Source organism: Lepidochelys kempii, chromosome 3, assembly GCF_965140285.1.
Source record: "Lepidochelys kempii isolate rLepKem1 chromosome 3, rLepKem1.hap1, whole genome shotgun sequence".
NCBI lineage: Eukaryota > Metazoa > Chordata > Testudines > Cheloniidae > Lepidochelys > Lepidochelys kempii.
Genome location: NC_136382.1, coordinates 56,809,291 through 56,823,321, shown reverse-complemented (window position 1 = coordinate 56,823,321; position 14,031 = coordinate 56,809,291). Strand labels below are relative to the sequence as shown.

General features: G+C 40.6%; 1 long non-coding RNA gene across 1 annotated transcript in view; it reads left to right on the top strand.

The window, feature by feature from the left end:
* Positions 1–14,031, top strand: part of LOC140908692 (uncharacterized) — a 62,958-nt gene that overhangs the window by 47,833 nt on the left and 1,094 nt on the right. Inside the window, exon 4 of the long non-coding RNA XR_012157957.1 lies at positions 5,950–6,105. This is a non-coding gene — a long non-coding RNA (uncharacterized LOC140908692). The remainder of the gene's footprint in view (positions 1–5,949; positions 6,106–14,031) is intronic.

Here is a 14,031-nt window from a genome sequence, read left to right as displayed (position 1 = left end):
CCAACATTTTTATGGCTGACTTAGAACAACGCTTCCTCAGCTCTCGTCCCCTAATGCCCCTACTCTACTTGCACTATATTGATGACATCTTCATCATCTGGACCCATGGAAAAGAAGCCCTTGAGGAATTCCACCATGATTTCAACAATTTCCATCCTACCATCAACCTCAGCCTGGACCAGTCCACACAAGAGATCCACTTCCTGGACACTACAGTGCTAATAAGCGATGGTCACATAAACACCACCCTATAACGGAAACCTACAGACTGCTGTTCCTACCTACATGCCTCCAGCTTTCATCCAGACCACACCACACGGTCCACTGTCTACAGCCAAGCTCTACGATACAACCGCATTTGCTCCAACTCCTCAGACAGAGACAAACACCTTCAAGATCTCTATCAAGCATTCTTACAACTACAATACCCACCTGCTGAAGTGAAGAAACAGATTGACAGAGCCAGAAGAGTACCCAGAAGTTACCTACTACAGGACAGGCCCAACAAAGAAAATAACAGAACGCCACTAGCCGTAACCTTCAGTCCCCAACTAAAACCCCTCCAACGCATTATTAAGGATCTACAACCTATCCTGAAGGATGACCCATCACTCTCACAGATCTTGGGAGAAAGGGCAGTCCTTGCTTACAGACAGCCCCCCAACCTGAAGCAAATATTCACCAGCAACCACCCACCACACAACAAAAACACTAACCCAGGAACCTATCCTTGCAACAAAGCCCATTGCCAACTGCGTCCACATATCTATTCAGGGGACACAATCATAGGGCCTAATCACATCAGCCACACTATCAGAGGCTCGTTCACCTGCACATCTACCAATGTGATATATGCCATCATGTGCCAGCAATGACCCTCTGCCATGTACATTGGCCAAAGTGGACAGTCTCTACGTAAAAGAATAAATGGACACAAATCAGACGTCAAGAATTATAACATTCAAAAACCAGTTGGAGAACACGTCAATCTCTCTGGTCACTCGATTACAGACCTAAAAGTGGCAATTCTTCAACAAAAAAACTTCAAAAACAGACTCCAATGAGAGACTGCTGAATTGTAATTAATTTGCAAACTGGACACCATTAACTTAGGCTTGAATAAAAACTGGGAGTGGATATGTCATTACACAAAGTAAAACTATTTCCCCATGTTTATTCCCCACCACCACCCTCACTGTTCCTCACATGTTCTTGTCAACTGCTGGAAATGGCCCACCTTGATTATCACTACAAAAGTTTTTTTTTGCTTTTTGTTTTTTTCTCTCCTGCTGGTAATAGCTCACCTTACCTGATCACTCTTGTTACAGTGTGTATGGTAACACCCGTTGTTTCATGTTCTCTGTGTATATAAAATCTCCCCACTGTATTTTCCACTGCATGCATCCGATGAAGTGAGTGTAGCTCACAAAAGCTTAATAACTTTGTTAGTCTCTAAGGTGCCACAAGTACTCCTTTTCTTCTTACATCTTGGACTATATCTCCAACACTTCAACAAGGATGGCTCACCATCTTCTTAAACTCAAGATGCCCCAAACTAAGCTCATAATCTTTTCTTCCAAACCTCCATTCTCTGCAGTAGTTGACAACATCACTATTCTCTCACCCACAGCCATAACCTGGGGATCATCTTCACGCCTCCCTCTCTTTCTCCCCTCATATTTGGCTTTGACAAAATCCTGTTGCTTCTTTCTCCACAACATTTTTTAAAATCTACCATTTCCCTTTTATCCCAGAGCCAAATTGTTTTTCCATGCTCTGATCATCTTATGTTTCCACTACTCCTATCTCCTCTTCATAACCTTTTTTGATACAAAAGTCACTCCCCTCTGGCCCATCCAATATGCTGCAGCAAAATCTGTTTGTGTTCCTCATTGCTTGGACAATGTCACTGCCTCTTTCAGTTGCTTAGCTGGCTCCCTATTGAACTACACAACAAGTAAAATCTTCTCCTTGCTGTCAAGGCCCTCAGCACTCTGTCCTGCCTATGTTTCTGACTTCTCCTTTTGTGTTGTCCTCACTGCCTTCTACTCTGTCAGTGATAAAAGCCTCCATAGCCCTTTAATTTCTATCTCTTGCAAATTTCTGTCCTCCTTTCATGCTACTCTTCACACTTCACCAAATTTCCACTTTCACTTCATATAAATATCACTCCTCAAAACTCACTTTTGCAGCATTGCCTACAAAAAATGAACATGTTTACATTTAAAAACAACAACAAAAACATGTCAATTGTCAAGATGTACAGTATTAATGACTAAAATGAGTCATTAGATCCATAACCTTAGTCCTTTTCTGGATCCACCATTTTCTGGTGTATGTAATACCTTGACTTCTCTGGGAAGATAATTTTTTTAAGAGCTGGGTAGTTTGGGTGCCCAATTTAAGACAACTTTAAGAGGGCCTGGTTTTCAAAAGGTGTGGAGCACCCACCCTCTCAAAATCAGGCCCCTTTAAGGTATCTCAGGTTGGCATTCAAAATCACCAGTCCCTTTTGAAAATCTTGCCGTAAGCTGTTTGAGGCAGGGAACTGCCTTTTATGTGGTTTCAGTGAAGCACCTGACAGACTTGTGCAATGTTATAAAATATGTAATAATCCTGTCCTGACGGACTCACATCTAAGAATGAGAGGGCAGTTCAGTCTCTGTACCATTAATTTCTTCTATGCAGTGGTGAGCATATATTATCAAAGGATGGCGGTACTCTTTGTGCACTCCAGGAGGCATTGTGTCTGTGGAACTCACACTCCCTACTGGGGATGAAAAGACATAACGTAGTGCTGAAGGTCTTTTATTTTCAGTTCTACCAATATTTCCACAGACTGATAGAAACAAATCTGCTGGATCACGTATTTCTGTATATTCTTCAGAATTTTTTCTTTAATTAAAAATGTTTCAGACAGCAGGAATGAGCTATAAACCTGGTGAACACCCGCCTTCTGAGTTGAATTCAGATATCCAAACCTATTTTATTAAGAACTAGACTTTGAACAGGCTTCCATTACAAACCAGTGTTCCATCACCGCCCATAGATGCCTTTATTTCCTCAGTACAGCTTAATGTGCATTTATTTGGCAATATGTTTCAGAATGCTGGACTCTCTTCTCTTATCAAAGTACATAACCCTAAATTTAATATTATGAGATCACTTTCTACAGACTAGTGGCCTAAATAAAGAATAATAAAGTATTCTGTAATTTACTGAAGGACACCTAATTATAATGCCCTTTTATCACTTCTAACTACGTGCCAGAGTGTAGCATTTAGCATCTTCATACCGCACAATAGTTTTCTCGCTTCCACTACTTGCAGTATTTTCTGGGCCTCTGTTATGTGAGAGACAAATTTCTAACCACAATATTTTCTTATACTGAACTGTGGGATAGATTCCTACTTGTTGCTCCTCTTGTATTTGTAATAATTTATACACCTTTCCACATTTGGCTTCTGCCCAAATCAGATTATATAAGATTTAAAAGAACATTGATAAAGAAAACAGACCTGCTAAACCTGCAATTTCTCAACATCTGTTGCAAAAGAGGGCAGTGGAATCAGTAATGCACAATAATGTTGACTATGCCAGTCAATTTATTCTTTTCTTTACTGTTTTGTAACACTTGGTTGAATAAGGTTTTAGGATTAAACCATCAGGCAATATAGAGTAATTCATCTCAATTTGTCTTACCTAACTAAAGTGTGCTCTTATTCCACTGTAACCACACTTCAATACATTTTCCTTTTTCAGAGCAATTTTAATGTTAATTCTTTGTATGGCCTGCAATATAGAACAACTATTCCTGGCTGATACCTGAGTACATGCCAGGATTATACACTGCTTGAAATGCCTAGCAGATTTTTAAAAAGGAGTATGTCTTTTGCATTACTCTGTGGTACCTAATGTTTATTTCTTGTGCTATGATGTTTATGTATGCTTTACAGTTTGGTACCTAGCCTTTCCCCCACTTAAGTTACACGTACTGTTTAAACACTGAGCTGGTATCATCAATGTTACTATTACTTCAGACTGCAGCTGCTGTGTGGCTTCCTTTTAAGGGCATCTTTAGGGGCCAAATCTTTCTTGTCTTACATATGTACAGGCCTGTTGAATTTTTACGAGCAAAATTTCCCTTTTGAAAATGAAAAAGGAAGCTACTCATTTCAGCCATTTTTTTTTTTTTGCACTCAATGAAGAGTTAAACAAATGGCAATTGCAAAATGAAAGGCTCTGTGCACTGGCGAATGTGTGAAGGAACGGTGAAAAGCATGCCTGTTTTATATTCCCTAACCTTCATCTTTTTAGACTGTGAGCTCTTCAGGGCCTTCCACATTTTCCTCATAATGTTATAAAATAACAAAACAAATGAAGATACAAGATATTTGATGCTTATAGAAGAAATGCTAAAACCCACACATCAGTGCAGAGAGTGTACCACACACTAGCTTTAATTATGATGTGGTTCTACGCTGTTTAACATTTTTATCAATGACCTGGACGAAAACATAAACTCATAACTGATGAAGTTTGCATATGACACCAAGATTGGAAAAGTGGTAAATGGCTCACTGTCAAAGTGGGAGGACGTATCAAGTGATATTGATATTACTAAGAAATAATGTTAAAAGTCAACAAACAATATTTGGAAGAATGAAGATTTCCTACATCTTTGCAGCAAAGTTATCTATAAACAGGTCACCTGTGATTTTTGTAGGTGATTTTAGGGTGATTAGTGTGTTTTTAAAAAATTAAAAGAATAAAATTTAATTCTTGATATTGTCAGCACTAATTCCCTTTAGTCTGATAGTAGTAATAATAATTCTGCACCTTTCTGAACTGGCTTTGGCTGTGACCCTCAATAGGCTCCACAGTACATAAAGATGGAAAGGGCTATCTAGTAATCCATGCAATACATTACTTTACATAATTAATGTTAAATAACTGATATACCAGGTAAAACCCAAGACAATGTCTAAATAACTAATTGAAAAACTGAGTATTAGTGATTGTAAAACTCCACCTATTGGACAGAAGGGAGAATAGCACTTTTTTGTTGGTATGACTGTATGGTGGGGCTTTTGCAGGCATAAAAATGTTGTAACACTCCGCCCCCCGGATACCTAACCAACCTTACTGTACTGGCAAAAGTTTCTAATACAGACCTGACCTCAGTCTGGAAAAACGTCACAAAGATAGCATCTGATAGGGTGATGGAGAAGACAAAGATACAGGTAATCTGAAAATGGGAAAGTTGCTGAGAAAACTCCTGAAATTTTCAGAACCTGACAACATTCTGTACCGATCTATGCTGCACCACCTCTAAAAGTGGGTTCTGTGTCCTAGAGTACTGTTCCCAATTACACTGGAGAAACTGAAGTACTCAGAGGAATGTCTCTGAGAGAAAGCAGTCATCCTGGGTGACACTTTGCTTTAGAAATGTCCTCCTGTTTTTATTTGCTGAATGTGGCAGTCAGTTGTGTTTGCATATCCATGCTCCAGGACTGCTACATAGCTCCCTGTGGGTGCTATTAATAAATATACTTAAAAGACATCTATCTGTAAGAGTGTCCTAAGCACTTTCTAATAAATGAAATACATTAATGGCCAAATCTTCAAAAGTGTCCATGACTTTCATAGGTGCTTGCAGCTCCTGATGCATGTGTCCAGTTACATACATGCACCTTTACTTGCATACTTGCTTGGGATAGTTGTGCTCTTCAGTCAGGTGGATGAACATTAGAAGATTTGGCCCAGAAAAGACTTAGAGTGTGCAGGTTCAAATATAAAAGAGTCAATGGTGTAAAAACAAATAAAAATGACATGCCCTTGCAAGGGTGACATTCTAACCGAACTAGGAATCTCCCACACTGTTCAGAGCATGTATATCTATCTATATTTATATTTAGGGTTTTCATATGTTTTTGATGCTATTGAAAGGTGCTGGATTGGCAACCCTGGAGACTGAAGTCTGGAGATTTGAGGATAAATAGACATCCTCAAAACTTGTACTGCTTGGCCAGCAGTATTAAAGAATGGCACTTCCTCCTCCCACCCCATCCTGAACCTGGAGGGATCTCATATAGGGGTGATAAGGTAACTCATTGTCTGTGCTCAATTAGTCCTTGGTTCTCTTCTAAGACTGCCAGAAGTGGGGCTAATTTTGTGATGTGGATGTTTATCTGCTAGGTGCTGGACTGAGATACTTAATTCATTTGAAACAGGCTAAATGACATCAGATTATAACAACTTTTGTTCACTTTGAGACAAGCTTGAATCAGACCATTAGCCAGAAGTGATAGAATTCATATTCCATTGTTAATCCTCTGAGCTACTGACTGCCTTCTCCAACATACAACTTGTTTTTTGTACCATTTAGACTTTTTACAGTATACATCTTTACCGTAATTGGTCCTCCTCACAGAATGACTACAGCATACAATGTAGTGTTTCCTTAACTCAGTGAAAATTACCAATATGCAGAAAAATGTGTTTGGAATCTCAGATGAAGACAGCAGTTTTTAGGATAAACTTATCCTCAATTTTTCTACAAAACTCCTATTGACATCAGTGGGAATTCTGTGCATAGAAAAATAGTAGAATATTGCCATTTACTTTTCATTAGCAGTTTGTTAAGCCTTGAATTATTGACCATAGTCTCAGTCAAATTTCCACAATCACTTTCCTGATATTTTTGTGTTAGCCTTACTTTTGTTGACTATTGTTAGTAATCTTCCCTCCAAGTTATACTGTGGCTGCAGGTTATAAACTGTTTAGATTAAAAAGAAAAATAAAAATGTACAGAATATTGTTGAGTACCTATATCTCAATGCATATATTTAGTCAGATAAATTCTGAAAAAAATCAAAATTCTATGTAATTTTTAGTTTTAGGACGTTAACATTATTCACAGGAATTTTGTTTTGGTAGCATGTGAGGGTGATAGTAGAAACTTTTGGTATATATTACAGTATAAATGATAGTAAAAAAAATGCACTCCTCAAACCTACATAGAAAACATTCTAAGAACAAATAAAGGCCATACCATTTGGATTTCTTGGATGAGAACATTTCTCAGCTAGGTTTCATAATTCACTTTGCAAAAAATTTCCACCAATGTCAAAAGGAAAGAAATATGGTAATAGTAGTAACAATGTATGTTTGCTTGTACAACCAACCAACCAACCAACCAAAAAAAAAAAAAAAAAAAGAGACGGTAGTAAGACAAGTTCTGTGACACCTGGAGTAGGTGACTAATTATCACATGACATCAGGAAAAACAAAACTTCTACTAATGCAATGTGGTTCAGGACATTGCATCCAAGATGGAGAGCGCTGTCCCTCAAGATAGATAGCTGAACTGTTTTTATTTATAGCCAATTTACATTCCTTCTTATCTGAGCTGTAGCAAACTGTTTACCAGTCTTATATAAAGCCATCAAAGTTTAAAATGTATCAAGCTGATGAACAGTCTCCTGGTTCACCCTCTCTCTCTCTTATTTATTTTTTTAAGGAGAGTTCTTTAAGCTCTCAACCCTGTGGATTTCCTTTAAATTCAAAGAAGACATCTCTGAAACACCTTGCAGACTTCAATATCTGTTTGTTCTGAATACATAAAGGCTGGCCCTACCTTGTCTGCTCTAGCTGTTAGATTAAACAATTGAAGACGTGATTGCTAGAGAGCTTATTCCTTCACTCTCCCACTTCCCTGGTCCTTCTCGCATGAACAGAGAGCAACAATACCCGAAGTCCGAAGGTGCAAACAATTCGATGTTTATTGGGGTGAACTTCCAGCAAGCTTAAATCCAAGTTCCTTTTTCCTTATTTTAGAATCCCAACTTACTTCCTGTTTGCCCCTAATTTATATAGTAATATTCTTAGCTATACCTTAACCAATCATTCTACTGAAATTAACTAACCAATCCTAACATAGTGTAACATGATTAGCTAACCAATTATATCCCACCACCTTAATTAGTTTACACCCAGCAAAATTAATTATACAGCAGACCATCACAGAACCAGACAGAGACCATGCCAATAAACAATAGCGAAGTGGGAACTATAATGACAAAACAATACAGAAGTGAGGATTTCACAACAACAGCTATAAAGACTGTGTCTATTGATAAGTGAGTTCTTACCAGACAGAAAACTATCAACCTAAATTTCCTTTTACATCTTCTAGGCTCTTCCCTTTCTCTGGAGGTGATAGATCGGATCACGTTCCTAACAGCCCCATATTGACTAGTTTGGAATGTGAGGATGTGACCATACGCTTCCCAGCTTATGGCTGCCTCTGCAGCTTAGCCAAAGGCATTGGCCTAAGAACAGGGCCTCAGACTGTCACAGTGAGAGAAGGCCCTTACACAGATTCGTTCTTGTATACATCTTTTACTAGCTAAATGATAAACATATACCTACATTCTTAAAGTACAGGCCTTTGCAGACAGGCCTGAAATATCTATATCCTAACAGTGATTAGTCACAATCTTCCACCCAGGGGTGGCTCTACCAATTTTGCAGCCCCAAACAGTCGCTGATGAATTGCCACCCCTGCAAGAGCGGCGGAGCTGCCGCTGAATTGCCACCGCGGGACATGGACTGCCATCCCATTCTGAATGCTGCCCCAAGTACCTGCTTGGAAAGCTGGTGCCTGGAGCCGGCCCTGCTTCCACCATAAATAGCCATTTATACCTTTGCAAAGTGGGTATAAAGTGCTACCAAATCAGATTTCTCTCTATTCACTCACGGTATTGGAAACCCTCTTTATATTCATTCACAAAGTACAAGGTAATGGAGAATCAGGCACTGAATCTATAGGAGAAATATAGGCTGTGATCCTACACATTATGTGTGACTTGGCTCTCCCTCTGTGTTTCATTCACAAAGAGAAGCTGAATTCAGGTTAAGCTGAACAAGCGGAACTTTTAAAAAACCCTGTGCACTGTTCTGTCCCTGTGGCTGAATAGCTTCTAGCCTAACTTCCCACATTCCCAGGTATCTCTCACTAACAGTCCCCCCAAGAAACATGGGCCCTCCGAACCCAGTTTCACTGATCATGATACACGCTAGATCCCCATATCCAGGCTGTGTTCAAAACTTGCTGCTTCTTCCTGTACAACATATCTAAGATCCAACCTTTCATCTCCATACACACAGATAAAATTCCTCTTCTGGCCTTCAGTATCTCACATCTTGACTTCTCCAATCTCCTCCTCTCAAGGCTCAGCAAATCCTAGCTTGTTCCACTCATATGCCTTCAAAATGCAAATATAAAGATTATTTCCCCAGCTTGTCACTTTGACCACGTCACTCATCTCTTTGCATTCCTACACTGGCTCCCCCTCCTCCACCACCACAACAACCTGTCTTAATTTTTCAAGGCCAGTCACAGCCTATCCCCACCTTACTTATCTCTCATAGACTATTGAGGGATCAGCTCCCCCCTCCACTCTGCCAATGAGATCAGCCTTCATTGTCTAGTAGTTAAATTTTGAAACAAGCACCTTTGTGCTTTCTCCCATGTTGACATTCATGCTTGGGAGGAGCTCCAGTAAACATCCATAAAGCCACCTAATTGTCCTCTTTCAAATCCTTCCTTGCAACTCACCTGTGCTGCGATGCCACAAAATCTCAACAGTGATTAGGCAGCTGTTGTGCTGTGACTACTCCTTAGGATGTCTATAAGTATTGTCTCATTGTTCCCTTGAGCTTTTTCTGTCTGTTTATTGTACCCACATATTGCCTTTCATCTTATACTTAGATTAGAAACCCTTTAGGGTCGGGACAAACCTTTTGTTCTGTGTTTGGACAGCACCTAGCGTAATGGGGTCCTGAAACATGATTGGGACTCATAAGTGTTACTGCAAAACAAATAACAAATTATATTCAAAACTAAAAACAAACTGTATGCAAAAAATGTTAAGGTTGCAAAGTCAAGCACTGAAAAGTTAGGAAATGCCAATTCTAAGATTGCCTTAATTCAACCTCCCTGGTACCTATGCATTATGATAAAATCTTTAATTACACAATTACATCCTAATTTTTCCACAGGACCCTGGCCTAATTCATTGCCTGATCCTGGTCTATTGTAGTCAAAGGGAGTTTTAGCATAGAATTCAATGGACACAGGCTCAAGGTCACTCAAGCACACTCTCAGGGTATGTCTACACAGCAAGTGGTAGCGAGTCTCAGAGCCCTAAAAATAGCAGTGTAGACTTCACAGTTCAGGCACTGAGGCTTAGGGATGAGGGTGGACTTCAGAGCCCCATTCATGACATCTACACAGCTATTTTTAACACTGTAGCGTGAGCCCCACAAGCCCCATGGTGTCAACCTGTGTTGAGACTTGCTGTATAGATGTGCCCTCAGTGCACAGATTAAATGGTGCACATTGAATGGGTAGCTCTCTAATATTTTTATTTTCACCATTCAGTGTGTTCTGCACTCCTTCCAAGCCCTGCATTGAATACAGAATTATTAATTTTCTCATTAACTTTTCTGTGATACTCTTCACTAAGGCTAAAATTTTGTCACGGATATTTATAGTAAAAGTCACAGACAGGTCACAGGCAATAAAGAAAAACTCATGGAAGCCCGTGACCTGTCTGTGACCTTCACTAAAAATATCCATGACAAAATGGGGAGCTCAGCTGCGGGGTCCCCACACCATCCGAGGTGGCCAGGAGCTCCGGGGTACCCTCACCAGGTGGCAGGGGCACCCAACAGCTCCTGGCTGCGGTGGGCTGAAGTCACGGAGGTCGCTGGAAGTTCTGCAGTCTCTGTGAAAAAATCATAGCCTTACTCACAACCATAGTATCTGAGCACTGTGCAAACATTAATACATTTATGTTTATAAGAGCTCTATGAAAATAGGTGGTATTCTCACCCCACTTCATAGATGGGGAACTGAAGAACAGAGGTTAAGGCCAACATTTTCAAGTATTCACTAATTTTGGGTGCCCAACTTGAAGTACCTAACACCTGATTTTTTAGAGTACTTAGCATTTTTATAGCACATCTATATCATTTTAGGGCACAGCTCCCATTCACTTAAGTTGCAGCTGTAAGTGCTTAGTGCTTCTATGAGTCAGGCCACAAGGACTCAAGACAGCCACCCAGAAAATGAGGAATGCAATCAGTGGGACCACCTGTGGAAAACTTCATTTAAGTGACTTACCTAGCATCACATGGAAGCTTTATGTAAGAGACAAGAATAGAATCCAATTCCCTCAGGACAGCATCCAGCTACTAGGAGATCATCTTTTATCTTTTCACCATTCCCTGCCTCTGTCACTACACACCTTACAAATTCTGCAGTATATGAAGCCGGGGTCTTATGAAGAACAGCCTCCTTCACTACATAACCCTGATTCATTTGCTGAACACTATCTATTCTGTGCAGTGAATGAAGCATGCACGCCATGGGGCCAAATTAAGGTTGCACGGGCAACCTCAGTCTAGCATTGCCTAACTTTTGAGTGCTTGACTTAGCAACCCTAACTTTTGTACGGAATTTTCTAAATATTTAAAAAAGCAAACAAAAAAACTTCCAGAAATTCCAGCACGTTAAACCATATTGATACCCACATGGTTCATTATCAGCATTGGAAGCTGCAGGTCTTTAGGACAGACCTCTGCCACTTAAGTTAACAGGATAACTGGTAACAGCAGTAGTCTGTTATCCTCCACATGGAAAAGCCACTAGAGGAGAATGAGAAACATATATTGCCAGGGGGTTCAATAGCTATTTGCTGACAGCAAAGGAATGTTGGGACTCAAAACTCATGGGGACAATTCCAGGTTCTGAAGATGAGTGTGCTTTAATGGTTATATACCTTTCTGCCCCTTCTCCCCCAGTGTCCTCAGGTACCCCTACACCCTAGTGCAGAGGTGGACAAACTACGGCCCTCCTGCCTGGCCCCTGAGCTCCTGGCCTGGGAGGCTAGTCCCCGGCCCCTCTCCTGCTGTTCCCCCTCCCCTGCAGCCTCACCTCACCTCACCGCCAGCGCAACGCTCTGGGCGGCCAGGCTGCGCAGTTGCAAAGCCCCTGCCTGAGCCGATGCTCCGGCCGCCAGCCACCAGTGCTCCAGACTGCGTGGTAAGGGGGTGGGGGGGTTGAATAGAGGGCATGGGAGTTCGGGGGCTGTGGTCAGGGGGCGGGGGTGTGGATAGGGTTCAGGGCTGTCAGAGGGCAGGGAACAGAGGAGTTGGATGGGCCAGGGGTCCCGGGGGGCAGTCAAGAATGGGGGGGGGGTTGGATAGGGCGGCAGGGGGCAGTCAGGGGTAGAAGGTCTGGGGGTGGTCAGGGGGCAGGAAGCAGGGTGTGGTGGATGGGGCAGGAGTCCCGGGGGGCCGTCAGAGGAATGGGGGGGTTGGATGGGGCAGGAGTCCCAGAGAGCTGTCAGGGGGTGAGAAGCGGGGGGGGGGGGGGGTCAGATAGGAGGCGGGGTCGGGCCACGCCTGGCTGTTTGGGGAGACACAGCCTCTCCTAACCGGCCTTCCATACAATTTTGGAAATCCAATGTGGCCCCAAAAGGATAAAGTTTGGCCAAAAAGTTATAAGTAACTGAAAATAGGTGTTTTAAAGTGGAAAATATCAAGAAGCTTCGGAGTACTGCTTATAATAATAGTAATAATTATTAATAATAATTATATATAAAATAATGATAATGTTGCACTAAGTTTCATGTGGATGGACCCTTCCACCCTTACAGAGCCCCTACTGAAGTCAACATGTCTTTGCCAGGGTCCAGTGGACTGCTTGCAGAGAGCTCAGTACAGGATCAGGGTCATTCTCTAAGTTGCCAATAGATACATATTATGTCATATAAACAGAGACAGAGACTTTCTTTCTTGGAGTTATTATACAACTTGACCCTAACATGCCCAGGGGTCATAAACTTCCTCAAATAAGTCCACATGGACTTGTTCCCCCGTCTCTCTTCTTATAAACTCTAGTTGTCCAAGTTGTAGAAATGCAACCACCTGTTACAAGAGCAAAGGAGACTGAAGAGAAGGAACACCAGTGACAGGAACACTATGAAGATTATTGCTGATTCTGATGGAACTTATTTTGTGTATGTTTTCTGGCTTTTACTGTTGGTACAGTAGAATACTTGGTTTTAAATATATAATGTAGAAAAAAATCAAACCTTTACCATGAGACTACATCTGTGCAGTCCTTTAAATCTCATTAGCACATTGGCTTTTCCTTTTCATGCAGAAAGATGTCCCTTCTTGGTTTGTACATGCCTATATTTAAATTGAAGGCAAAAAAATAAAAAAAAATAAAAATTGTTCAAGGAACCAGTGACAGAGAAGACCAAATAACTGAGAATAATATTCTACTCCCAATTATCACCTATATGACTCAAAGCTAGAAGACCTGCCAGACTGCAGCCACATGGAAAGGAAGGGCCTACACTGGAAAACAGAAGTCTAAACTACTAATTGCTGTTGAGTCCATACAGCTCCAAATGAAACCCTGGGAGAGACAAAAGCAGCCACAGGAGCCAGCAACATAACAGTAAAATGATTGAGAAACAAATTAAGAAGGCAAAATTAATTTTAGCAAATTTCCCCTATCCTTAGCTTCACCTCAGTGAATTTCTGATCATAATACTTCCATGTTCGTGTAAGTATATTGATGACAATAGAGTTATTCCTGATTTACACAGGTATAAGTGAGAACAGAATCTGGTCCTTTTTCTCTTAATATGAATGACTGCATACCTATAAGTTATAAGAATCATGCTTTGCAATATTTTGCCTGTGTATTATTCATATTAAGTAGTTAGAGAATATGTAAACTGGAAAAATTATTTTAGATACGTTATGTTTCTTATAAGGGATAGAACAGTTTTAAAATTTAAAATATTAACAGAATTGTTTTTAATACCTCATTTAACTTGCAAACAAAAATATATACTTTTATAAATTATAGGCAAGGTTCTTTGAGTTCTGTGATTCTGTGGAATTTGCTTCTGGGTTTACACCTTGTTGAGGAATTGTGCATCT